Genomic DNA, 24,203 nt, shown 5'->3' with positions numbered 1-24,203 from the left:
CTACAAGCCAAGGAATACTGGAAGAGGCAAGGGACCAGACTTTCCTGTATAGCCCCTGGAGGGGGTGTAGCCTGCTGACACATTGATTTTGGCCTAATGAAACTGATTTCACATATATGGCCTCCAAAACTGTGAGAATAAATGTATATTATTGTAAACCAGAGAGTGTGTGGTAATTTGTTATAGCAGCCATAGGAAACTAATGTAGATAGCTGAGTCCTTGCTGGCTAAAATGATGTTGGAATGGCTTCCAGTAACACTTCTATTGCCCACTGTGTCAACCCACCAGCAGAGTAACAGGAAAGGAGAGAGCCAGAATGTTAGCATGATGCAAATTGCATCATATAGAGTCTAGCACCAGAACTGTGTATGCAGTGTAGCAGAGTTTAAAATGTAGATAGCCAGAAGGCAGTCTTCTGAAAATTGGAAAGCAATTCCAATTTTCAAGCTTGTAAAATTGTTTTCATTGATTTCTACTCAAATTGGAAATTCTTTCCTATCATCAACATGTTTGATGATGCCTAATAAAAGCTACAAATTCATCATACCGTTTTTTTCTTTTTTTGCTGGAAAATGTACAAAATAGAATGTATCTGAATTTCCATGTAGGGCCCAAACATGCTGTCATAATACAAACAGTATGCATACATCTCTCTCTCTCTTTTCTGAGTGTGTGTGTGTGTGTGTGTGTGTGTGTGTGAAGTCACATGTTTTATGCTTTCCTATATATCAGATTATGTTTTAGCATTTCAGAGGCACTGTGTCCTGCTAAAATCCTGTGGTTCCAGATGAAATGGCAAACACTATTGCCAGCAATGTGATAAAACAACCAAAGAAAGTGTTCAAGTGACCCGACTCATAAAACTCACCAATAAGTCAATATATGCAGTAAAAGAGTTATTATAAGAGCAGCTAAGAGTAATTAATGTGAATAAGTGTGTAGCTTAACACAGTGAAGTATCACTTTTAAATGCATTTTCATTTCTCTTGGGTAAGAGTTAGCAAACTCTGACCTGGGCACCAAATTCAGCCTACTGTTTTATTTGTAAAAAGTTACACTGGAACACAGTCCCACTCATTTATTAACATACTGTTTATTGCTGCTTTTGTTCTAGAAAAGCAGAGTTGAGTAGTTGAAAAAAAGACTGTGGCCAGGCACAAATGTCTCATGCCTATAATCCCAGCACTTTGCGAGTCTGAGGTGGATCACTAACTGGTCACTAACTCCTGGGCTTAACTGGGTGGATTACTTAAGCCCAAGCATTAGTGACCAGCCTGGGCCACATGGTGAAACCCTGTTTCTACAAAAAGTGTAAAAATTAGCTGGAGGTGGTGGTGTGAACCTGTAGTCCCAGCTACTGGGGAGGCTGAGGTGGGAGGATGACCTGAGCCTGGGAGGTCAAGTAAGGCTGCAGTAAACTGAGATCATGCCACTGCACTCCAGCCTGAGTGGCAAAGTGAGATCCTACATCCAAAAAATAAATAAATAAATAAAAAAGACTGTAATATAAGGCCCCCAATGTCAAAAATATTTATCTGATCCTTTACAAAAGTGTTTGCTAACTCCTTCCCTTGTGTATGCTTTGATTTCAGATTAATTATATCTTATATGTTAGATATGTGATATATAAGATATATATATATCTAATATGTTATGTATTTAAGAATTATTCACTATGCCATGAACTATAGATACAAAAGGAGTATCTCTAGGGAAAGCCAAAAACAAACACAGAAAGAAAGCAGGCTAGCAGAAGCTTCAAAATATCAAAAACTCTCTTACTGTGTGGCAATATAAACTAAAAACTAATGCTCAAAATCATGGAGCTAGAAAAAAGAATCAAGACAACCAAAAAATATGGTTAATAAAAATGAAGACAGAAGACATAAAGATGTTTATGAGAACCAGGGTCTTTTCAAACAGGAGGTGAAAAAAGATTGAGGAGATGGACATGGCAATGAAGAAGAACTTAATTTGCACACAGTCAACAGAGGGGGCAGGAGGACCAACACAGCTGCAGTTCTGCCACATTATTTATTTTGGTAAGTACTGTCATCTTTTGTTATGAGCCATATGTCATTCAACAGTGTTTAATGGCTTTTTTCCAAATCATGACCCCATAATATTTACTGAGAATTAAACAGAACTTACAATAGAAAAAAGAGATAATTCTTAATTAGATATTTTGGGAAAAAAATCATTGTCATATGACAAGATAACCAAAGAGTAGTCAGCTAAAACTATACGAATGAAGTATTCTAAAAATGTGTCAGACAGCTAATTAACACAATATTTTATTTTTCTAAAGATCTTGCAGTGTTTGTTATCTTTATCACTATTAGTCATCTTTATCACCTCTTTAAGTTTGCATTTTATTGTCACTTTAAAAAATTTTAAATAAATGTCCATTTTGTATCTACCATTCTGTATCTTTATGTAATAGTATCTTATATTCTATATCTGTATCAAATATTCTATATGTACTTTATATTCATTTTACCTTATTTTATTTATTTATTTATTTAGACAGAGTCTTACTCTGTCTCCCAGGCTAGAGTGCGGTAGCACAATCTTGGCTCACCACAACCTCCACCTCCCAGGTTCAAGCAATTATCCTGCCTCAGCCTCCTGAGTAGCTGGGATTACAGGCACACGCTACCACATCCAGCTAATTTTTGTATTTTCAGTAGAGATGGGTTTTGCCATGTTGGCCAGGCTGATCTCAAACTCCTGACCTCAAGTGATCTGCCCCCCTTGGCTTCCCAAAGGGCTGGAATTACAGATGTGAGCCACCACATCCAGCCCCATTTTATCTTAATTTATAAGAATATATAATTATGTTTATAATTTTATTCATTTTATATTAATTTTTCTATTACTTAGATGAAGGCTAAAGCTCTAGTTTCCTTTGTATTTTTCAGGTAGAGGATTTTAATTCACTGAGTACCTGATCATTTTACATACCTAAGTCAAATAAATATGAAATTTGAAAAATTAAGTTTTTAAAATTCTCAAGTGCTTACAATACATTGAAGAAAACAAACATTGCTTAAGCAGTTTTTAAAACCTTGATAAGAGGTCATCAACATGATTTAAATGTGAAATTAGCTAATGTAACTAGCAATTGGAATGAGATTTAGCTTATATGTGTGGAGGTATAATGGAAAACTCTTGTGAGGAGTCTTTTATTGCACACCAAGAGAAACATGAGAAAGAAAAATAAGTTGCATTTTTCTGTATTTTTCCCTAAATGAAATGCGTGGCAACATCCTCAGAAAGAAAAAGAATAAACGAGTAATATGAAAGAAAACTATATAAAGGATTTAATTATTTCTAAATTGCCTGGGTTTTTTTTTTTTTTTTTTTTTTTTTTTAGTGCCTGTTTCTTTTTCAACCGGGAATAACTGTAGAAGCTTTTATTTATTTATTTTTAAAGGAATGGTTACTATTCTTAGGAAAAGTGGCAGTAAATATAGTTAATAATGGTAATTACAATTTTATAAACTCATTCAAAAGTCTTGATTTTAAAGGTGATAGTAAAAAAATATATATCTATTTATCTTGTTCCCTGAAGAATGGTAGTAAGAATGGTAGTACTCCTGACTGCTGAGAGACTGTCCTCCTTGGGATATTTGATGGCCTTCAAAGCCATCATACTTCAGTATTCAATGTCAAAAATTTATTTCCATTTGCAAACTTTGCTTAGAACTCACCTATATTTACCTTTCCTCCTATGACTTATAAGATAATATTAACATCTACATAACAGAACCTCACTCACAGAATGTTCGAGCCATGAAGGTGCTCTGAGACCCTCTGCCTCAACAGCCTCATTTCATAGATGAGAGAAGCCCAGAGAGGTAAGGGCGCCTTCCAAAACTCTAGTGCCTGTTTCTAGACATGGAACCAGAACAGCCCTTGGCATTTCCCATCACACTTTCCTGCTTATTATGTGGCATGAGCTTGTCTTTAACATTGAATTAGAATTATTGCACATTACATTGCATTCATCAAGGCCTGCCCTTCAGGCAGTCTTATGTAACAGTCTATTATAAAACATCTGAGAAAAATCATCCACTATCCTTTCAGATGTTTTCAAAACAATTTATATTAAATGCTAATAAAATGAAACAGAAAATGCCAGATAAACTTTTTAAAATAAAGATTTTGTGATTCATTGGGTTTAATTATTGGTTTTATTTTAGCATTACTTTGATACATTTCATGAAGCATACAGACAGAACTAAAGCCACATTTAAAAGGCAATTAAAAAAACCCAGACATTAAGATATAATTTACATACATTTAAATCTATTTAAAATGTACAGTTCATTCATTTAGTATAACCATAGAGTTGTGCAAACATCACCACCATCTAACTCTAGAACATGTTAGAACCCCAAAAGAAACTTAATATTCATTAGCATTTTGCATTCCTGGCAGCTCCCTCTTGCCACCCTGTATCCTCAGTCTTAGCAACCACTAAGCAACTTTCTGTCTTCATAGACTTGCCTATTCTAGACATTTCCTATAAATGGCATCATACAATATGTGGTTATTTTGTGACTGGCTCTGGCTTCTTTCACTTAGTATAATGCTTTCACATTTATCATGTAGCATATGTACGTGTCTTTACCTTTTATAGCTGAGTAATATTCCATCGTATGTGTATTCCACATCTTTATTTATCCATTCCTCACTTGATGAATATTTGGATGGTTTTCACTTTTTGGCTACTATGAACAATGCTGCCATGAACATTTGTGAGCAAGTTTTTGTGTGGCATTATGTTTTCATTTCTTTTGGGTACATATCTAGAAATAGACTTACTGGGTCATAGGGTGACTCTATGTTTAATATTTTTAGGAATTCCCAGACTGTTTGCAAAGTGGCTGCATCATCTTACAATCTCACCAGTAAGTATGGCATGAGGATTCCAATTTCTTCACAGCCTTGTAAAAGGAAAATTTTACAATTATAATTATTTGGCAAAAATTCAATGAATTTTTTTAGCATCTATTTTGTGAAAGGTCTTGTTTGAGGTGCTATAATTTTTTTAACACTATCAATTTTTGTTGAAAAAATTAGAACTTTTCTAAAGGAGATCATTTTTAAAGTTTTTTAATTATTATTTATTTTTATTAATGCATACTATTTGTATGTATTTATCGGTACATGTGAGAGTTTGATACATGCATACAGTATATAATGATCAAATCAGGGTATTTAGAAAATCCATTACCTCAAGCATTTGTTATTCCTTTGTGTTTGGAACATTTCAGATCTTCTCTTTCAGCTATTTTGAAATATGCAATATAGTTTTTGTTAACTATAGACACTCTATTGTGCTATTGAACACTAGAATTTATTTCTTCCATGTAACTGTATGTTTGTACCCATTAACCAATCTCTCCTCATCCCCCCAGCCCTTTCCCAGTCTCTGGCATCTATCATTCTATTCCCTGCCTCCATCAGATCAACTTCTTAGCTCCCACATAAGTGAGTGGGAACATGTGATACTTGTTTTTCTGTGCCTGGTTTGTTTCACTAAACATAATGACCTGCAATTCCATCTCTGTTGCTGCATATGATGAGATTTCATTTTTTATGGCTGAATAGTATTTTGTTGTGTATATACCACATTTTCTTTATCCATTCATCTGTTGATGGACTCTTGGGTTGATTTCATACCTTGGCTATTGTGAATAGAGCAGCAATAAATATGAGGGCTATGGTTAACCCTTTCATTTATTGATTTCCTCTCCTTTGGATAGATGGACAGTAGTGGGATTGCTGGGTCGGAGGGTAGTTCTATTTTTAGTTTTTAAAGACAATTTGATACTGTTTTCCGTAATGATTGTACTAATGTACATTCTCACCAACAATGAGTAAAGAGTTCCCTTTTTACTCATTGTAAATGAGTAAATCAGTAATCCCTGATTACATAATCACCAGCATCTGTTATTTTTTGACTCTGATAATAACCATTCTAACTGGGGTGAGATGGTATCTCATTGTGGTTTTGATCTGTATTTTCCTGATGAGTAGTGATGTTGAGCAGTTTTTCCTAAACCTGTTAGCCATTTGTTTGTTTTTTTAGAATCGTCTATTCATGTCCTTTGCTCACTTTTTAGTGAGATTATTTGATTCTTTGCTATCGAGTTGTTTGAGTTCTGTGTATATTCTGGATATTAGTCTCTTGTTAGATGAATAGTTAGCAATTTTTTCCCCATTGTACATGTTATCTCTTCACTCTATTGATTGTTTCCTTTCCTGTGCAGAAGCTTTTTAGTTTACTGTAGTTCCATTTGTCTATTTTTCTTTTGGTTGCCTCTGCTTTTGAGGTCTTAGCCACAAAATCTTTGCCTAGCTCAATATCTTGAAGCATGTCCCCTATGTTTTCTTTTAGTAGTTTTATAGTTTCAGGTCCCATATTCAATTCTTTAATTCATTTTGAGTTGATTTTTATACATGGTGAGAGATAGAGGTCTGGTTTCATTCTTCTGCATGTGAATATCCAGTTTTCTTAGCACGATTTATTGAAAAAAATGTCCTTTCCCCAGTGTATGTTCCTGGCAACTTTGTCAAAAATTGCCTGGCTGTAAATGTATGAATTTATTTATGGATTCTCTATTCTGTTCCATTGGTCTATGTATCTGTTTTTATACCAATAGCATAGTGTTTTGGTTACTAGAGCTTTGTAGTATATTCTGAAATGTGTTAGTGTGATGCCTTCAGCTTTGTTCTTTTTACTGAGTATTGCTCCTATTTGGACTCTTTTATGGTTCTATATGAATTCTAGGATTGTTTTTTTCTATTGATTCGAAGAATGTCATTAGTATCTTGATAGGAATTGCATTAAATCTGTAGCTTGCCTTGGGTAGTATAGTCATTTTTAACAATATTAATTGTTCCAATTATGAGCATAATATGTCTTTCAATTTTTGGTATCCTCCTCAATTTCGTTCATCAGGTGTAGTGTTTTTTGTTTTGTTTTGTTTTTCGTAGAAATCTTCCACCTCCTTGGCTAAATTTATCCCTGAGGATTTTTTGAAGTTCTAAATGAGGTTGCTTTCTTGATTTCTGTTTCAGTTAGTTGGTTACTGGTGTATAAAAACACAACTGATTTTTTTATATTGATTTTGTGTCTTGTAACATTATTGAATTTGTTTACCAGTTCTAAGAGGATTTTTTGGTGGAGTTTTTAGGTTTTTCTATGCATAAAATCATATCATCTGAAGGAGAGACAATTTGGCTTCTTCATTTTTTTTTTAATTGGAATCTCTCTGTCACCCAGGCTGGAGTGCTCTGGTGTGATCTTGGCTCACCGCATCCTCTATTTCCCAGGCTCAAGTGATCCTCTCACCTCAGCCTCCTGAGTAGCTGGGACTACAGGTGTGTGCCACCATGCCTGGCTAATTTTTGTATTTTTCATAGAGACAGGGTTTCATCATGTTGTCTAGTCTGGACTTGAACTCCTGGGTTCAAGCGATCTGCCCACCTCAACCTCCCAAAGTGCTGGGATTACAGGCTCGAGTCACCACACCTGGCTGGCATCCTGTTTTCCAGTTTGAATGCCTTTCATTTCTTTCTCTTTCTGGAAAGAGAAAGTCTGGCTAGGACTTCCAGTATAATGCCGAATAAGAGTGGTGAGAGTAGGCATCCTTGTCTTATTCTAGTTCTTAGAGGAAAGGCTTTCAGTTATTCCCCATTCAGTATGATGTTAGCTGTGGGCTTGCCATATGTGGCCTTTATTATGTTAGGGTATGTTCCTGCTATACCTAATTTGTTGAGAGTTTTCATTATGAAGGGCAGGGGAAAAGGGATTCTTTTCTAAAGGGCGTTGTGTCACTCAGTGTCTGATGAGGATATAGAAGTAGGTGTTTGGTGAGAGATAGTAATTCAAAGAGGGAAAACTTACTATAAAGAATTATTAACTGGTAAAATGTGATTAACTACAAAAGGGGTAAATTACATGCTAAATAACACAGAAATACCAAACATTGGGAGGAGCTGCTACTTCTAGGACTGAGGGAGGATACCCAAGAAAGGAACAAGCATGGAAGGGTCTTTCTCCTCAGCCTTTCCCCTCAAGGCTGAGATTCAGACCTTGTTGGAGAGGGTGGGGCTGTGGTCCCCAGGATAGAAAAGTTCCTTGAGGTGCCATAGACCAGGCCTGGTGAGTAGGGTGCTGGCTGTTGGGTGTCAGTGGATCAGCACTGTGGTCAGAAAAGTGCCTTCTAAGGTGCTGGCAAAACCCACTGGAAGGTGGTCACCACTGGGTCTCCTGCGTACTGCTGGCAAGGAAATTGCCTGTTTGGGTGACAATAAAACTCAATAGGAAGCCCTCACTTGGTGCTGGTGAAACTCACTGTAGGGTGACTCTCCCATATACCACTGGTGGCGGCCACAGGTAAGAAGAACCAGGAAGAATCAAGAAGGAATGATCCTTTCTTTGCTATACTTTGTTTTATTTTATTTTATTTTATTTATTTATTTATTTATTTATTTATTTATTTATGACAGAGTTTTGCCTTTTTTCCCTAGCTGGAGTGCAATGATGCGATCTCGGCTCACTGCAACCTCTGCCTCCTCTAGTGAATCTCTTGCCTCAGCCTCCCAAGTAGCTGGGATTACAGATGCGTGCCACCATGCCCAGCTAATTTTGTATTTGTACTAGAGATGGGGTTTTACCATGTTGTCCAGGCTGGTCTCAAACTCCTGGCCTCAGGTGATCCTCCTGCCTCTGCTTCCCAGAGGGCTGTGATTACAAGCATGAACCACTGCACCTGACCCCTTTGCTATACCTTGTAATGTTTTTCCTACACTCTACCAACAACACATGACATTGCACTGGCTGACCAAGGAGCCAGATTAGTATTATGGAACAGAGCAAAGAAGGGTGGATTTGGAGCTGAGAGGCAATATATTGGTAACTGTCTCAGTCAACTCCTTTGGCTTCTTAGCTTCCATATGCATGATTATATATATATTTGAACTCTGTATAACACAGAGTCAACTCTGTTCTTCGGAGAAGTGCAGAGTTCTCATCCCTTTCCCCAAATGAGGAGACACACATTTCCAACAGTCATCGTAGTCTCAGCTGACTGTCTTAAATACTCCTCAAATCAAAGTCCCACTGAATATTCTGTTACCTAAAGGCTAAATTGTAGAGTTTACATTCAAAAGCTTTCATACAATAATGAGAAGGAGAGAAAAAGGAAAATTGTTAATATATAAAAATACACTCATATACATCACATGCAAAAAGAAAATACACAAAACTATCAGAATTCTCATTTTTGTAATTGATTGAGAGGCTATAGTTGGTATCTATGGCATCCTTCTTCTACTGCTTATTCTATATTTCCATTGCCCTTAGATGGTCAGGGTTCTTTGTCTGGGGAGTGATCCAAACTTTCATTTCTAAATGGCCTGAATCCTCAATAATCCTGCCCCCTCCTTTTGACTCCTGCAGTTTCCCATTAATCTTTATTTCACACCTTGAGTCCAGGTTCTATGGAGGTAGCTAATGTTGGAGATGATGCATCTGGTCCTGGGCAGGTGTCCGGTGAGATGATTGCTTTTCCCTTTGGTCCTGGTCTTTGGACCTCATACATTGCTGTTGAGCCTGTTTCTGTCTGCATGGCATATTTACCTCGGAGGCTGTTTCCACTATGTTCATGTGACACTTGAGGGAGCTGCATCATTACAGTTTCTTCTCCAAAATGCTGGGGTGGAGGGGGAAGGGCAGCGGGGTGGAGGAAGAGGGATCCAGAATCCCTGCACGGACTCCTCTGGCTGGATGCCAGATGCAGCCACTCTCTCCCCCATCTCTGTGCTCCTCTTCTGGGTGGTGGTAGGGTGAGATGGGAAATTCTTGTTGGTCTTGGATACTTAGTAAAGACATCAGTACATTTTGTTAGCTTTAAAGGTTTAGTTCTTAGCACTTTGCCATCCTGGTAAATCAGTGCCAGCGAATCCCATAGAACTTGTCTGCTTTTTGCCTCAATTTACCTGTCCCTGAAGACAATAAACAAAGAGCCGGCATTCTGCTTATAAAAGGGTAGTATAGTAAAAAATGAATAACATATTATATCTCACAACTCATTTCCCATCTTTTAATAAATACTGATAGGTTTAAAATAGCTAAAATTGAAAATAGATGCCTATTTGAAAATTGACTAATTACATTCTAGCAGTTATACATGAGATATTTATTATATATCACGTGTACTATAAATTTAATTATCTGTGGTATAAATAGACATTCCTAACCACTTCCTTTTAAGCATTTTCTCTTGAACTTTCAACATCTGTATTGGATTCAGAACACGAAACAAGCACAACTCTTAAAAGTGTCAGACATGCTAGATTTCTTTCTCGCTCCCATGGAAAAAGTAAACACAACATAAAACACTCGTCAAATTTTAGATGTTAAGAGTGTGCTTTATGTAGTTTATCCTAGAAAAATCCTCAAGTTATACAAACTTTTAGATTATGAATGAGTTATGGTCATTTGGAGATGGCAACAGAGCAATTGGCAGGTTCAAGAATTTATACACAAAGGTGAAAGGCTTTTGAAACAACCAGAGTTTTCTTTCAAGTCTAACTTTCTGAGTAATTTATCTGAAAAACTGTGAGATGCCATGCAGGAAGACTTTAGAAATCATCCCAATGTCCCTCAATCAATCTGGTTCAAATATGCGGAATTGGAGGACAGATCAAGAAAGCAGATGCTGAAACAGGAGGAAATGAAGTTGGCTTATCGTGAACATGACTTTTTCCCATCTAAAAAAAGATGATAGTTTACATTATTTTGAGAATTGTGGAGTGGGAGAAGCAGATCAACCCTTTCATACTGCTGAAATATAATTTTCCTGGCCACACATCTTCCTCATTAATTGTCTCCAATTCTTTGAATTGTTCTTTTTTTAGTTAGAAGTTAGACTTGAAAGAAAACTCTGGTTGTTTCAAAAAGCCTTTCACCTTTGTGTATAAATTCTTGAACCTGCGAATTGCTCTGTTGCCATCTCCAAATGACCAAAAAAAGAACAAAAGAAAAAAAAACTTTCCTACGTTTTTTTCTATTATAAAATAATTTCATAGTTGTATTTACCAAATCTTTAAGCATGAATGTGGTAACCAGTGAAAACAGCTTATTCTGTGGTGGCATGAAATGATACAAAAAATGTATATATTCTCTTTTATTTTCTCTGTCTTTATTCTCCATCCATATCAACTGAAGGGTAGCTAGAGGGTTTTCTGCAGAAGTCTGAGTGTCCCTTGTCCCAGGAGAGAGTTGAGATGCTTTTGTTACCTAGATCTGTGCTTCTGGAGCTACTTCACTGGATTGATGTTTAGGGAGGACTAGAAAGTTGAAGGGGAGAAGTCTAACCATGAAGGATGTTGGAGTGCTAAGATCCCTGATTGTGGTACCTATAGATAAATACTGTGGCTTTGAGAGGCAGAGCAAAGACTCCAGTGGAATCTGTTTTTCAGTGAGCAACAGCATCACCCACCATGGAATAAATCACTTGGGGGTGGATAATGTATTTCAAGGTTCTGTGATTCAAGATTGTGGGACAGACCAGAGGCCCTTCCCCAAATAGATTTCACAAGCCCCAGTCTTCTCATCTTGGTGATGGTGGCCAGAGAATGACTGAGTTTGGGTTTTCTGTCAGCCCGAATGGGAGAGGCTTATTCACTTGGAATTAGATTTGTAAAAGGTAAAGAAATATGGTATTTCAGGTACCTGTGGATTGTGAAACAAATTCATGCTCACTACATTTGTTTCAAAAGCATAAATAGGCCCTGCCTTCTGCCTTTATCTACTCTACACATATAGTGTGGAACAGTACGATCAGGCCACTGTAAGACCATTTCAGGTTCCTTTTTGAGCCAGAAGATTAAGTTCCATAAAAAGTGAAGAAAAGTCAACAATTTAACACAAGAAATGTTTACCGACTAACTACTCTAGGCTAGGTCTGTGAGTATGAAGAAATAAATGTGACATATCCCTTGAGAAAGCACAAATAATCCAAAGAATTCATAAATATACAAATGATTAACTACATCAATAAAAAAGTCTTTTTGATGGGTGTGGCCAGGTTTGGGGCTGGAAGGCTCACCTCTGCATTGCAAAAGAATTAGTCTTCAGTTGTGTTTCATGGAGTAAAAGAGATATGTTTAGGCCGAAAGAATTGGAGGAAAGGGATAGAAATCTCATTTTTGTTCATCTGCAGTATTAGTTTCCCCATAATCAAACACGTTCATGTAAAAAGCAGTTTAGTAGCCAAGAAATCACCAAAATTGTTCATTATGAAAATCTGGAGACTTAGGCACAGATAAAGTTGATGTTCTGAAGCTCACAGAATTTGCTAACCTATTACTTAGGGGGAATATACCCCTGAAGATCTTTACTTGAGGAAAAAATACACATTTCCTTTGGAAGAAAGTAAAAGCAGAAATCTTGAGGGTTCTCTTGAAGAAAATCAGACCTGTAGTTCTAACCAGTCCACTGACCTTAGTTGAGAATGTTAATGTGCCAGAGAAACAAATGAATGCTCACTTTTCCAAGGAAGATAGTAGAAAATAACCCCCTTGACTATCTTCAGCTGGAAGAAAGAACTCTTTTTTTTTTTTTTTCTTCGATGGAGTTTCACTCTTGTTGCCCAGCCTGGAATGTAATGGTGCAATCTCAGCTCACTGCAACCTCTGCCTCCCGGGTTCAGGCAATTCTGCCTCAACCTCCCAGGTGGCTGGGATTACAGCCGTGCACCACCATGCCCGGCTAATTTTTGCATTTTCAGTAGAGACAAACTTTCACCGTGTTAGTCAGGCTGGTCTCGAACTCCTAACCTCAGATGATCCACCCGCCCCAACCTCCCAAAGTGCTGGGATTACAGGCGTGAGCCACTGCGCCCAGTTGAAAAAAGAACTCTTTAATCCACTATGCCTAACCTTTTCCTTTATCCTTTAGATTTAAATGATTAACTTCTGATAATGCTGCAGACATTTTTTTCTGCAAGATTTGTTAATGAATGGATTTCTTTTGAAGGAAGTCGAGGTAAGAGCACAGATAGACAGAGAGTTCCAATGATGACCAAATGTGAAACATACTATGGTATATAAGAAACATACTATGGTATATAAGAATCCTCTAGAGATGTAATTGTAACACCAAGATCAAAGCACAGGGGACTGTATCAGTGCATTTCCCTGCAGAAGATAGGACTCTGTAAAGTGAAAGGCAAGTAGCATGTAGAGGAAGAAGGACACTGGGAAGAGCCCTAACTGCTGACGGGAGAGCCTAGGCTAGCTCTGGTCCTTCACTGGTCACTGTGAGATCTTAGGCAAATCACTTGCTTTCCTGGGCCTTCATTTTCTCATCTGGAACCGAGGTAATTGGTAATTGAATTAGGCCCTTCTTTAAGTCCTAAGATTCCAAAATCTCCAATGCAGGCACATATTAATATTGTACCAGGTAACCTTTGTCTTACATTGAATTGCAGGTATAGTTTGTGCATATTTGTCTCCCATCCAAAAGTCTGCAGATTCACTAAGGAAGAATCAGTTAAGGGCCAGTTGGGGGATTTGAAGGATTCAGAGCTGCAGGAGCTATTTTTTATTCCTGGGTAACTCTAAACCAGAAGATGGAGAAGCTCACCTAAAAGCTCTGCCATCAGGTGTGTGGGTATTGTTGTACCAGGGTGTGGAGAGAGGAGAATGTCTCAGGATACCACGTAAGGGTTCGTACGATTGCAGAACCAACCAAAGAGCCTTGGAGGTACCAATGATGAGATTTTCTCTAGTTCTTTGAAAGCCAGGAACTGGGCCATATTATTTTCTGTGAAAGAAAAGAAAAATAAGTGAAAATGCTTCACAGAATATTTTATAGCAACACACTTCTCAGGACTAATTAATAGTTTTAGAAAATGGAGGGAAAGAGCTCATCTGTATAAAGGTTTGAAGATGCACATATCATCTTGAAAAAAAGAGGCTGTTATTCCATCATTTCCACATACATGGTTTTGTTATAAATATAATTGAAAATTCAACTCTTTCAAAAATAGAATACATGGGCACTGGAGTTTAGGTCACACATAATCAAATTCTAAATTTCTTTTCCAGCAAAGTTGTCCCTACTGAGGTCAGAGTACAACGAAGAAGGGATGGTGGGCTAAACGCCAAATGAATGAAAAGCGAAGATTTTCAGGCAGGGAGTCATCAGCCTTGTCACATGCTGCTGATATGAAAGGACTGACCACTGGATTGAGCAACATGAAGGCATGTGACCTCAATACAAGCTTTTTCTGTGTTGGAGTGAGATAAAAGAGAACAGGGAGAGAAGTGGAGTCACCAAGTGAGGACAACTCTTTGAAGGAGGTTTGTGGAACATTTGTTGTTATACAGAGGGAACTGCACAGGGGATTTTATGATGAGGGAACAGCTCTGTTTGAGAACTGGATGTAATTGCTCTTGAGACCACAGAGAGTCAAGGTTCTCTGTGATTTAATTATTCAGGAAAGAGGCTTCCTAGAAAGTTTACACTTTCTTCAAAGAAAGTCAGTTTCTCTCATTTGCATGTCTCTCTTTTCTAAGTGACTTAATGAAAATTCCTTTCCCACTAACTTGAGTTTTATGTATCTTGTATTGAGTAGACATAAGAAGTGCTGGTTGGCCTGATTTGGTGCAGGACAGGATCCCACAAAGAGAACAGTTTCAGTCTTAAAACCTTTCTTCCTTTGACTTTCTGTGATTAGTTTCCTGAGTGTCTGGTAACAGCTCTGGTTCCTTTGCTGTAGTGTGGTGAGCGTCATCTCTTAGAACAAATTGGTTCACAGGCAGGAGGGATGAAATCATTGTTTTGCTTCAATGTTGGTTCTCCCCCGAGAGGTCTTTCACAGCAAGGGAGTCTATATTTTTAGAATTAGCACTTTCTGTTTCAATGTTGTGAACATTCATTTTAAACCTGCTATACTTAGTAGAGGTTTAATTACCCAAATTGGGAAACTAGTTTCAAACCATCACCTTCTACTTGGTTAATCAAAACAGTCCCCGCCACCAGCAGGGGAGACTGGCAATTTCAATCACACAGCCACACCTGGTGAGGGTAACTGACAAAAGCAATTCCATTGCCTGAGTTCAGCATCTTCAGCACCCATCCAGCCCTGTTGTAGCCCCTCTTTCTTTCAGTAAGACCTTCCTGAAATATACCCTCTGTGGGCCAAGGCTGTGGGGATGTGTCCGCTCCAATGTCTCTGGGGAGTGGCTTTTCTTCCCACACAAAAGTCGTGATTATATTTTCCAAAATAGCACTCAGGAAACAGAATCTCTCCGTGGCATTTACAGATATGTGAGATGTTGAGGAACTATGGTCTGAATGATGAAATTTCTTGGATTTTTCAGCAATGTCATTTTTTCCTTCATTTACTCACTCACTTCTGGAAGGGCCAGTCTGAGAGCTGGGCTGAGGAGTCCAAGGCTGATGCAGTCATGGATGAGTCTGAGGCAGGGAGACCACTGGTGGGAGAATGGGTAGTGCCAACTGGCTTTAAAAATGCTCAGATAGAAATATGAATTTTGTACATTAATTCAGTCACTTGGCAAATATTGATTGGTTGTGGGATAAGCCATGGAGCCTGGCACTAGTTTAGTGAGACAGATACACAGGAAGAGGAAAAAATTATCATAATAAATGCACAGTTACAGAGCGAGAGCTCTGAAGGATCATTTTCTGGGTATGCGTAACAGGAACCCGATATGATTGATCAGTGAAGCAAATTGGCACTTGAACTGAGAGCCACAGTGGTGCTTCCCAAACTTTATGTGCATATGAATATCTGGGGATCTTGTTAAATGCAGATTTGTGTGCTGCTTCTGGGGCTTGGGGAGGAGCCTAAAATTCTGCATCTCTAATAAGCTGCCATGTGATGCTGACGCTGCTGGTACCAAGGATTCTAAAGGACAAACATAACGGAAAGCAGGGGTTGGGGGAAATAAGTTTCACGGCGAGGGAACAGTTATACACAGCAAGAACATAGTCTGCATAGTGCTCTTCTGGTCTCCAACCACTGAGGCAAAAGTCAAGTAATTGTTCTACCCTCTTCCATGACTAATTGACAGGATATATGTTCCCCTGACAGGACATTTCCCAACTTTAAGGCTGCTGTTTATGTTTACTTCAAAATTCCTTTTACCTCTTGTAAATATTGGGATTTCCATTTAAAAGGTCAGACAAAAGATATGTCTTCTACCCTTCTCCTTAGAATTTGCCAGAAGACAAGGACAGAAATATGAATTTCACATTTGATAAACCTTGAAGACTACCAGAAGATAACATTTGGAGAGGGCTCTCAATGCAGTGAAAATCAAATATGGGTGCAGAAAGGCTTCTGGAGGGAGGGCTTGGGAACACAGAGCTCAGATAAAGCTGGCAGGAAACTGTTTTCTTAAGTAGATGGCACTTTGAGGGCAAAACCAACCACCCCTTCTTTGGAATCACAAGAAAGGCAGGTACATGGAGGGTAGAGCTGGAGCATCCCTTTACCCCATTTGACCTCACAGGAAAGTGGAGCAAGCAGAACTGCAGAAAATGTGCAGAAATGCTACAACCAGTCTGTGTCCTGGTGAGGCAGGGTGGAGGAGAGAGGCTGAATTGCCTCCTGCTCTGTAGCTGCCAATGCCTGTTGGCCGGAGAGAGGTAAAAATTCAAACACACACACATAGTCTTGTCATCATGAGTTTGTCCCTGAACCAGGGAGAATTCTCGCTAGTCTGGAACTGCTCATCCCCTTCTCAATAAGACCCTGGACCACTTCCAACATCAGGAAGAACATACTTCATTTAAAGAGGAGTAAGGAAAAGGCAACTAGCACAGGAGCTATACAAACAAGTTACAAGACAAAAGGAGGAAGAGGGCGGGGGAGCATAAGGAATCCTCACCAATAACAAGTTGCCATTAAGAAGTAGAAAATTATGACAAAATAAATGTCTATGAACAATGAATTTAATGAAACAATGAAGAGGCTCAAAGCAGAGCAATTGAGAGATCAGGGGAAATAATAGGGCCACCACAGAAGGAAATGAAACAAGAACTTCTGAAGGTCAGGAAGGAAGCAGAAGAGAAAAATAAAGCTACCATGGAAATGCAAGCATATTGTAATAAACACTAAGAAGAAACACTGCTAACATCACAGTGAGGAATAGGAGAGCAAGATTAAGACATAAACAAAAGATATAAGCAAAATAACCAGAAATGAACAAAGTTAGAGTGAACTAGAGAGAACATGAAAGATGGAAAACAAAAGAATTGCAACATATGCATTATTTGTATCTTTTAAGAAGAAGTCTGGAGATATCACTCAGCAAAACTCTTTAGAAGTAAAATAAGACTTGAGTCTACAAATGAAAAGGGCATACTGTAGCCCAGAAAAAATTGATACAGAATAATCAACATTGAGATGTATCCAAGTAAACATACTGGCCCTCAAGGCCAAGGAAAAATTTTAGAATCCAGGCAACAATAAAAAATAAGAGTGAAAAATCAAGTTGGCATGATAACAAAATAGACTATATAGTGGAATATCAAAAGCAAGAGAAGGGAATCCTAACATAAATGAGAGTATAACATTTCACCATATTACCATAATGATAAGTTTAAATTGTCAAATTCACCAATTGACTCAAATTTACAAAGAAGGAAAATCAAATTATTTGTAATATGTGAGATGCATCTAAAATAATGAAACTCAGGATAAAGATAAAAATTAGGCAAAGACATGAAAAGTAAATGCAAAAAAAAAAAAAAAAAAGAGCAGCTAACATAACTATGGTTGCATTCAAAACAAAAAACATAATATAAGACAAAAGGGGAACTTGATAATAATAAAAGATGTAATTCACAATGCAATTCAATATGATAGATAAATTGACATGGAAAACATGGGGTCAAAGCTACATAAAATAGGAATAGGCAGAAATCCTTTAGCAGTAGAAAACTTTAATTCTTATCTTTTAACTATGGAGAAATCATATGGAAAAAAAGCAAGGATAGTTTTAATAGCTTTACAACAAACTATATAGTATGAAGACAGATTAAACTTTCCTTTCAAGTATTAATGGAGCAGTTACAAAAATTAACTACATATTAAGCCACAAAGAAAACTGCGATGCAGTCCATCAAGTAGAAATAGTACAGACATTATCTCATGCCGACACAGAACTTCAAACATTAAAAATAAAGAGAGAAAAAAAATAACCTTACCTCCTGGAAATTAAAGAACACTCTCTATATAATTTTTCAGCCTCAAAGAGAAAATCATCAGTAAAGATGCAGAATATTTGGAAAGCAACACGAATTAAAACACTGTATATTAGAGACTGAGATTTTGTTACAGCAGTACTTAGGGGAAAGTTCATAACTTCAAATACTTGTAATAAATAAGAATTAAATTAAATGAATTAAGCATCCAATATCAGAATGTATTAAAATAAAGACAAGGCAGAATAGAAATTAGTACAGATAAAAACAAATTAATTAATTTGGAAAATTTTTAAAATGCCAAAATAAAGTCTATGAGTTGTGTTTGAAAAATTTTTAAGTAAAACTGTTTGCTATGCTCTTTTTTTGAAATGATACTTTTTAATTGTGGTTAAAAATATAAACCTAAATTTGCTATTTTAGCTATTTAAAAATATACAAATCCATGGCATTAATTATATGCAAATGTTGTACAATCATCACCAATATTGATTTCTGAACTTTTTCATCACCCCAGCAACTCTGTGTCCTCTAAGCAGTAACTCCCCATTCTCCCTACCCCCCGGCCCCTGGTAACCTTCAGTCTACTTTTTGTGCCTACGAAGCCTATTCTAGATATTTCATATAGGTGGAATAACATAATATTTATCTTTTTTTGTCTGGCTTATTTCACTTAGCATGTATCAGAACTTCATTCCTTTTTATGTATGAATAATATTCTGTTGTATGTAACATACCACATTCTGTTTATACAATTGATTTTGTTATGTGCTCTTGGATGGTTCTACCTTTTAGCTATTGTGAATAATGGTGCAACACCCATCTGTTTTTTTAAAGGGAAAAAGCAGGAATAGATGATATAAGAAAACGAGAATAGAGAAATAATTATAGACAGAGCAAATTAAAGGAGATTATAGTACTTATATGTACCACAAGCAAATAAATGTAAAAACCTGGATAAAACATGTAATTTCTAGAAAAGATAAAGTTCTAAGGCTGGCCCCAGAAGAGTTAGAAAATCTAAAGAGACCAATTGCAATAGAAAAAACAGTAAACTCAGGCTATCCCTCTTCCAAACTATCAGGCACAGATATTTTTACAGGTGAGTTCTTCATAACCTTAATGACTCAATGACCTAATACTTTTAAAATTCTTCTAGAAGAAAAGACTCTAGTTACTTTTTATAAAGTGGAGGTTACATTGGTGTCAGTCTGCCACAGAACAACAAAAATAATAAAAAGAAAGAAAAACCACAGTCTAATGTCTCTTGTGACTATCGATACAATCATCTTCAATAGAATACTAGCAAACACATTCCAGGAGGACAGTAGAATATCCTTCCTTTCAGGAAAGGAAGGATAGTTTAATATTAGGAAATCTATTGATATTGTTTAACATCCTAGTATATATGAAAACAGTAAAACCATATGCCCACACTCACGGTTGCTGAAAATGTTTGCTATAAAATTAAAATCCATTATTGATTGTGAAAAAACACCTCATAAAGTAAAACTAAATTTATATCACATTAATAAAATATATTAGTCTTACCTCAAAAGCCAGGTCATCTTTAATGGGCAAACCATACACTCACATTAAATTGGGACAACGATGCCATTGCCACAACATTGTTGAACATTGGTCTTGAGGTACTAACCAACTTTTAGATAAGAGAAAGAAGAGTGGTATGTACAAGTTGGAAAGGAGGAGGTAAGATAATTATATTTGCAAATAATGTAACTCTGTGCCTTGAAAACCCAAGAAAATTAACCGAAAGATCACTGCCAACAATAGTTAAAAAAAATAAGAGAATTGAGTAGTGTGGCTAGATAAAAAAATCAATAGCCTTTACACACATAAACAACAATTGGTGCTAAGATATGCAAGAAAGGACTGTATGCCCAGAGAAGCTAATTCTACAGTTTATATGGAAAAATAAAAAAAGCAAGAATAGCTAGGAAGCATCTTGAATCAGAATAGTAATGAGAAGCATGAATGCTCTGATGAACACATATTATAGAGTTATAATTGTTACAGCACTATGGTAGTGGTGCACACATAGCTACATCAATGGAACACAGGAGAAAGTTTATTTCTTTTTGTAGATCACAGTAAAAAAAGTAGCTTGCAAAACCACTTTCCTATGTATGTCATATGTAAATTTTACATAAAAATACATGCACATATATACTTGTATATACATAGAACAGCTTTGGAAGTATATTCAAAATATTCAAGAAATGCAACAGTTGTTGGGTGATAGGGGTAGGAAGTACTGTTGTATTTCACTATATTTTTGTGTACCTTTGAATTTTGCACTATTTGTGGTATTATTTCTTTAAAAAAGCAATTTATTTTATTATTTTTTTTCAAACCCAGAGCAGAATATGAACAAAGTAGATAATACATAGGACGGATATGGAATGATCATCTGAACTATTCATATGGTTGTGTTTGGAAGCTCCCAGGGTCTAAACATTGTAAGATTTCAGGGATTTATACCAAATCAGACTCATAAACATTTGATTTTCCTCATTTTTGAACATTTTTTTCCCCTTTGGCCTTTCATTTATTCATTTAGTCTTCAGTAGAGAGGCCAGGGATGGCTTGGATTTAGGGGCTTAACCACCTCCATCTTCATCAGCTCCATTCAGCTGAAGCTGATGCTGTTCTTCTGAAAAAATCCAAGGAGCGTCCCAATAAATATGCAATCTATGTAAAAGCAGTGTGTTTGCAAACACAGCTGCAAGAAAAGCCTCCTACAGCAAGTATATAAAAAGGTACTCAATATCACTAATTAGGCAGATGCAAATCAAAACCACAGTATTACCTCACACCTGTGAGAATGGCTATTATAAAAAAAACACAAGAGATAACAAGTGTTGCCCAGAACATGCATAAAAGGGAACCTTGTATACTGTTGGTGGGAATACAGAGTGGTGCAGCCATTGTGGAAAATAATGTGGAGGTTCTACGAAAAATTAAAAATAAAATTCTTATATGAGCCAGCAATTCTGTTTCTTAGTGTATATCCAAAGCAAATGAAATCATCTTATAGAGATATCTGTGCCCCCATGTTTCACAGCATTATTCACAATAACTAAGATATGGAAACAACCTTTGGCTCTCAATAGATGAATGGATAAAGAAATTGTGTGTGTTTGTGTGTGTGTGTGTGTGTGTGTGTGTGTGTACACACATACACAATGGAATATTATTCAGTCTTAAAAAAGGAGATCCTGCCATTTGTGTCAACATGAATGGACCAAGAGGGCATTATGCTATGTGAAATAATCCAGACACAGAAAGAAAAATACTACATGATGTCACTTTTATGTGAAATTTTTAAAAAAGAAACAAAATTCAAATATGTAGAAACAGAGTAAAAAGGTGGTTACCAGGGGTAGGAAAAGTAGAGGAGTGGGGAGATGGAGGCCAAAGGGTACAGAGTTTCATTTATGTAGAATAAATAAGCCTAGAGATCTAATGTATAGCATGAAGACTGTAGTTAATAATATTTTGTTTCATAAGGAAATTTGCTAAGAGAGTGGATTTTAGGTAATTTTACTACACACACACACACACAAAAGGTAACTGTGTAACATGATAGATATGTTAATTTGCTTGATGTTGTAATCATGTCATTATGCATATTGTTAAATCAAATTTATGGACGCTCTCCTTCTAGGTCCCAACAAACGAAAGCAAAATGGAGTCCCACATGCTAAGTGCCACATGATTAAACTGAAATTTTAAGAAAGCAGGTAAATTTCCAAACAGACCAGATATTTTTGAAAACAGAAGAGTCACAGAAACCAATTGGAAAGGGCCTAGTCAACCTGAGTCAGTATAATAAGGGAATCTCCACTGTTTTAACCCTTATAAGAAAAGTAACCTGAAGTAACCTGATGTTAACTGATCTGCCTTTTTCTATTATTCTGTTTCCTTGTTCCCATTTTACAAAAACCAACTGTTCTGCCATGCCCAGTGGAGCACTCACTCTATTTATAGAATAAAATACTGCTGAATTCTAGAATCACAAATAGAAGCCAATTAGATCTTAAAACTAAATTTGTTATAATTTTGCCTTGTGACAATATGTATATCAAAACATCATGTTAGGTATTGTCTTAGTCTGTTTTCTGTTGCTATAACAGAATACCACAAACAATAATTTACATAGAAAGAAGTTGATTTGGCTCACAGTTCTGGAGACTGGGAAGTCCAAGAGTATGGCGCCAGCATCTGGTGTGGGTCCTTCATGGTGAAAGGGTGGAAGGTGGAAGTGAGCACTAGAGACAGAGAGCAAATGGAGGCTGAACTTATCCTTTCATCAGGAGCCCACTCATGGGGCTCTGCCCTCATGACCTAATCACCTCTTAAAGGGCCCACCTCCCAATACCATTACTTCGGCAATTAAATTTCCACATGAGTTTTGAAGGGGGCATTCAAATCATATCAAGAAAAAAAAAAAAAAGAGTCAAGTCCCCTAGGCTTCTCTTCTAGGTAGATTCCTGCTTCAGTCCCTTCCTATATAGAAACTCTGGAGTTTCCCCTACCTCATACTCTTGCCTGTTTTCCAAGGCTCCAAGAGAAAAAGAATATCCTCTTTGCTTCTGAAAAAAACACTACAGTTTATTGGTCAGCACCAAGTGTGTTTAACTTTAATTTCAGATGGCAACTCGCACACAGATGTGTTTATGTTGCCCTTTATCAGTATTATCATTGGCAAAGCCTTTGGTAAGCAACAGGAGAAGTGGCTGAACAGAATAATTCCAGGCTTGAAGTTCCTTTTTCATCTGGTTCCCTGTGGGAAAAGGCCATGAAAGCTAAGGGTGGTGGCCAAGTCCTGAAGGCCAAGGTCACCGTCAAACATTTTCTGAGAATCTACCAAAAGGTCTGTATTAGGTCAATATGCACGCAGTTGTGCTTGGAAGGAATGAAGCTTTCAAATATGAGAACTCTACCTGAAAAATCCTTGCCATCAGTTCTTTGAAATGAAACTCTAAGCTGAGAAGAACTCTCTGCTTAGGGGAAGTAGGACTAAAACTTGACTTTTGATTTGGAGAACATTCAAAAGACTCTAAGTTCATGAGTGCTCAATTTGTAATTTTTTGCCCTTGAAAAAAATATAAGCAGGTGCAGTGGCTTATGCCTGTAATCCCAGCACTTTGGGAGGCTGAGGTGAGTGGATCACTTGAGCCCAGGAATTCAGGATCAGCCTGGACAACATGGCGAAACCCCATCTCCACTAAAAGTACAAAAATTAGCCAGGTGTGGTGGTACATTCCTGCATGCCAGCTCTGGGGAGGATTGATTGAGCCTGGGAGGTTGAGCCTGCAGTGATCCGTGATGGCACCACTGTACTCCAGCCTGGGCAACACAAAAACCCTATCTCAGGAACAACAACCACAACAAAGAAGCAACAAAAGGAAATTTGTATTTTTAGCCATAGAGCCTTGAAGTTTGTTATTACCACCAGGGAGAAAATCCTTCATTTCTACTTCATTCCTGAAATGGGTTAATCACTGATTATACATAGAAAATCGACTCAAAAGAAAAAAAACCACAAAAACACCAGATTTTACCTTTAAATATATTTTCTTGGTATATATTTTAGGTTCTGGTAGCAAAAGGTGCAGAGATAAGGAATATGACAGGGGTTATTTATTGCACTCTGCATACAACAGCAAGAATGCTTTTCCTAAAAATTCTTTTTGCTTAAGTCCTTTTTTGCTTAAGTCTCTTTTCCTAAATATCTTTTTTGCTTAAGTCCCTTTTTTGCTTAAGTCTCTTTTCCTAAATATCTTTTTGCTTAAGTCCCTTTGTTGCTGCCGACATCATTTGATTTCCCACAGTTATTATAAGCCTTCATTATCCTGTTTCTCCTCCTCCTCTGAATCCTCCTCTCCAACAGCAGGATTTCTATTTCCTTTC

General features: G+C 37.1%; 1 long non-coding RNA gene across 1 annotated transcript; it reads right to left on the bottom strand.

Moving 5' to 3' along the window:
* Positions 1-4,178: 4,178 nt before the first annotated feature.
* On the bottom strand, positions 4,179-22,887 carry LOC106998748 (uncharacterized). The gene is made up of 3 exons (XR_001445280.3): positions 22,471-22,887; positions 13,671-13,850; positions 4,179-10,024 (listed from the first exon to the last, which is right to left on the bottom strand). It is a non-coding gene; the product is annotated as an uncharacterized LOC106998748 (long non-coding RNA).
* Positions 22,888-24,203: the final 1,316 nt, after the last annotated feature.

This window comes from Macaca mulatta, chromosome 6 (assembly GCF_049350105.2).
Source record: "Macaca mulatta isolate MMU2019108-1 chromosome 6, T2T-MMU8v2.0, whole genome shotgun sequence".
In the NCBI taxonomy this organism is placed as follows: Eukaryota; Metazoa; Chordata; class Mammalia; order Primates; family Cercopithecidae; genus Macaca; species Macaca mulatta.
Note: the sequence above shows the minus strand (reverse complement) of the source record. Positions and strands in the feature narration are given on the sequence as shown.